We start from the raw sequence: 5,070 nt of genomic DNA, 5'->3' as shown, positions 1-5,070 counted from the left end.
CGAAATGCCCGTAACTAAACCCAAACCACCCTTTAGACGGACCTGCTCGCGGCCGAAACTGTAAAAACTATAGACATATATATGGAGTAAATGGATGGGCTGCTGGTACGCCTGGATAATTATACCAGGGTAAGCCAGGACCTCTTGGAGAGGTTTTTCTGCAAGATAGCGCCATTGCAGAGAAAACGTACCAGACCGGCGACCCAAATAATGAGGCTGATCAAACGCCTCATTAAATTGCAAAAAGAATTTTGGGATAGCGGACAATCTACCACCGATAATTACTATCTTATAAACTTGATGGATTACACAATGGGAGAACAGGCCGAAGAAGAGTTCCTGCCATTCGGCCACAAGTTCGTGATGCTGAAAAATATTGTGAAAGGGGACATCGGCAAGTGCCTGTAGGCAACAATAGTAGTATGGGTTGCCTTCTTCAGGGAAGCAGGCGCCTGCAATAACGGAGTGACTCACCCAACAAATCTGCTAGGCTTCGTAATCAATTTGTTGCTGACTGGGATAAACTGGGTTCAAGAAACTGTCACAAATGTGTCATGGTTTTGAAGGAACATCGAATAAATTAATAAACGTTCTTTGATCAAAATGACAAGTTGTGCCGCCATATTATTTTGAAAATTTCTTATTTCATTTCTATGATATTCACCATTGCTTGTTATTGATATATACGTATCCATATATAGAGGGAAGCAAGTGTGTACATACACCGTACTGTGTGGTATGCATATTCATAGATATTTATATATGTATGTTTGAAAGTCCAAGAACCAAATTTTTCAAGATTTAGCGGCAACTCTGCTCTCTCTCCCTATTCTCAACATATGGAATTTTTTTTTTAGAAAACAAGTAAAGGAAAAAAACAGCTAACGGTTTGTTGTTGAGGCAAACACATATTTACGACTTGGCGAAGAAGTTCATAAAAAATTGAAATTGAATGATATTGAGTTTGAGTTATTTGAAGAAGCTTTAGATAAAGATCTAACGACCTTTCAATCAAACCGTTTTTATAATAATAATAACTATTACAGAATATTGAAATAATTTTGAAACAATTTTACTTTAATTATATACGTTTTTTCTTTTTATTACTTCGACTGCCTCATAATAACTAGTAATGTAAATAAAAGAAATTTTTAAACGCCAGAGCGATGCTTATGTTTTTAGTAGGAGAGAGTACACTACATCGGGACAACTAAATGGCAAGATATACCCAGAAATGTGAGAAGCAGAAGCATATACAATTTTGTACTCTCAAGTGAATATGGATGGAGCAGGAAAGGAAAAAAATCAAAGGACTTAAAACTTAAAGTTTTGCTCGTTGCTGATAGACTACAGCAGACAAATCTATAAAAACTTGAACGTATATTATATAGGCAATGCTCTAGTACTTGTACAAAAATGCAAAATATTGACCACGCCTACTCAGTTCTAGAGTGCGGTATCATTTCATTTTTTGCATTTTGTATGAATGTAAATAAATATATATACATACCTATATGAAGGTGTCTGCTCCTGCACATTTGCAGCGATTTGGCAAATAATTTTAACAAAGCGAGTCATATCGATATTTTTTTCTTATTTTGTGTGTGTGTTATCGGTGGACCTGTTTATTACGCTATGTGCTCCTATTAAATTTATTGTCAACGTTCGGTTTGATAACTAAACGACTACTGAGTAATGATGATAGGACATAAATACGCGTACAAGAACGGCCTTCTTCATCATGTAAGTTCCCTTGGAAATTATGTGATTAATATAATCTTATATCTTGTGCTGGCGAGCTATGTGGTGTTATCTCAAAGATTTTTAACAAGTCCTTGAATTTAGGTGTTTTCCCTTTGTGTTGGAAGACTTGTTTTCTTATTCCTATTCACAAAAGTGGTAGTAGGCAACTTGTAGAGAACAACAGAGGCATTGTCAAGTCGAGTATCTTGCCTAAACTGTTCGAGCGAATTGTGGCTCAGCTTATAAACTTTTCCACGAAATCGTATATTTCTCCTGTCCAACATGGTTTTCGAAAGGGAAGATCTACGGTCACCAATCTGTTAGAGTTTACTTCTCATATCCCATTTTATTTAATTTATACGTCAATGATTTGCCCTCCGTGAATAAATTCAGCGAGATCTTAATGCATGCTGATGATGTAAAAGTGTTTTCTTCCTTTTCCGTATAATCGCAATCACATCATCTTCAAAGTGATTTGAATAAGTTGGTTGCATAGTGCTCTTTGAATTTTCTGAAAGAGAATATTCATTTTTTTTTGAAAATAGGGTAAAATCGAATGCCACGCCTATAAAAATTGTATAAAACTATTCAGGAGACGTACAAGGGGAGATGAATGCATATTTTTGATACATTTATATAATAAAGAATATATATTACATTTCAACCAAACCATTTGTTTGAATATATATGGAAAGAGAATATTCATTTTTTTTTGAAAATAGGATAAAATCGAATGCCACGCCTATAAAAATTGTATAAAACAAATTGAAAAACAGTTTTTCATAGCGGCAAAATCAACAGCACCCACAAAGGAAGCAACATCAACATCAAATTTGAGTTATCAAATATTCAAAAAAATGAACAACGAAGTATATTATTATTATATATATCCATATATATAATATATAATTACTATAATTTCAAATTTATAAATATTAACTGTAATTTTTTTTTTTTTTTTTGCAGAAACCCAAATCGTCTCTTCCAATGACTTTCGAAGAATTCTACAAACATATTTCAAATTGCGAACTCGTGGAGACAGGGCACTGCGAGTACCTGCAAATAGAAAATCTCCACTTTTTCCTAGAAGCCGTTTCCATCCTTGAGAAAGAGCTCAAATTAATAATCGATTATAACAAATTTTACAATTTACTTACTAATTGCCTGCAGACAGGCAATTGGCACTGCTTTCTAGAAGCTTTCATGTCAACGTTGGAAAAGCTGCAATTAGCACTTGGAAATGAAAACTAGAGTCAGAGTCAGTGATCGGCACAAAAATTATTGAATTATTGAATTAGAGATGCCTGCAAGCAAATTAAAATTTATATATTCCTATAATGGCAAGTGTATTTACATTTAAAAATTTTAATGTTTCTAAGATTGATAGCAAACATCATTCACATCATCGCGAATATAAATTTATTTTATTTACTTTATTTTTATTTGTTTTTGAGCTTTATTTGAAATTCATTTGGAACGTGTTTAGTGGTTAACCTGCTACCCTAGTCAGTGTCAAAAAATAAGCAGTTCTTGCAAGTAGATAGGCATTGAAAATGGGCCAAATCGGTAATCGGCCAAAATAACCGTCCACTATGCCGCATGAGTTCAGAGTAACTCGGGTTTTCGATTTTTTGCTTGCTATAGTTACAGGCTACATCAGATGTACAATAAAAAAATTTTCGTGTTTTCTACATATATCGCAAAAGACCATCCACGCCCTTCCACTATTAAAGAATATCAAAATATGCTTTCTTTGCAATACTTAATGCATTGCTACAATTTCAAAAAGAGTGCGTCAACACATCCTCACTGCATAAGAACTCGTACGAGACTAAATAGAACACTTAACGTTTTGTTCATACATCTCTGTGAAAATGCACATGCAACCTTAATTTAATCTCGCATCGATGAGGCTTTTTTTATAAAGACCTGTTGAATTATTGAGAACGAATATGCGCTTATTCTCTAAAGGCGTACAATACATGTAAAGAAATTTATTCAACATTCTCAATTGTATACAATTTGTACTTTCTCAGATGGTTGGACTTTGTATATGGAAATTGTTTTTTTAACCTTCTTCTCATGCTCTTCTGGCAGACCATGCTTAAAGCAATAACGTCCTTGACAGTATTCGCAAGTGTGATCAATTAAATTGGTTTTTGCTTTGCAACGAATATAATCGCACAAATTGTCCACATCCTTCACGGCTTTAAGGACATCATCTAATTTCGTTTCCACCACTTTGCGGGGAATTTTTTCCAAAAGCTCCAATGTATTGTTCGTGCCGTAATTTGGCCGCTTTCCAGGGAACAACGGTGGCTCTTCAACACCTTCATTTGAGGTGACATGGTTAGCATCGCTGGCAGCAACAGCTTGTTCACCTTTGTATTCTTCATTGTAGTTATGAGTGAAATATCAGTAATTTTTTTAAAAGGAATATATCTAATCATCAACATTACCTGCCATGATAAATTCTTACAACTCTCTCAAAATATTAAGCTAAACAAGAGAAATATATCACACAAAATTTGCAAATAATTTTTTGTATATAGATGAGTTTGGCGGACGTTGTTGCGACGATCAAAATAATTGCTCACACAGCAGATAAATCTTATAATTGCTTCGAGGCGAACATGTAGTTTTGGTGCAACTTGATAATAAGGAACCCCAATGAATACATACCAATTTATAAAATATATCGTTCATTTTTATTTTTCCATAAAAAATTTTATAAATATTTTTAAATAAATTCTTACAAACCTTTCAAAAAAAAGAAGGAATACTTTTTAGATATTTTCAGCATCGGGGATATCGAAAGCTCTTCGTACGGCTACGAAATTTTTTATATTGTACACCCGGCATCTGGGCGGCTTTTCCCCACCAAAAGCTAATGTGAAGGGGTCTTCAGGACTTTGTTTCAGACATTGCAAGCGGTCCATTTCGAATTCATGGGAATATACTGGCGAAATTTCGCTAGAGTTGAATTTCCAAATTTTTAAGCAACCTTCTGTAGATGTGGAAGCCAAAAGATTTCCCACGTTCGTATTGAAGCAAACGCCTGATATTTGTGGTGAACATCCTGTCGTTGGGGAAAATGATGATATTGCCTACAAATTTGCAAAAGAATGTAGAAGTGACTTAAAAATTTCCAGACACGCTTAGCCGCGCCCACTCCGTATTACAGAGCATGAAAGTTCAGTTCTTTTGCTTCTTTTACCTTTTTTTTTTTTTTTTGAGTAAACGGTGATGGGCATAAAAGATCCCAGTCTTGGATTTTATTTTCTTACTTGTTTTTTTTCTCTACTTCTCCTTATATACTTGGTATTA

This window comes from Glossina fuscipes, unplaced genomic scaffold (assembly GCF_014805625.2).
Source record: "Glossina fuscipes isolate IAEA_lab_2018 unplaced genomic scaffold, Yale_Gfus_2 117885, whole genome shotgun sequence".
Lineage (NCBI taxonomy): Eukaryota > Metazoa > Arthropoda > Insecta > Diptera > Glossinidae > Glossina > Glossina fuscipes.
The sequence above is the reverse complement of the archived record's forward strand: the minus strand, read 5'-3'. Positions refer to the sequence as shown.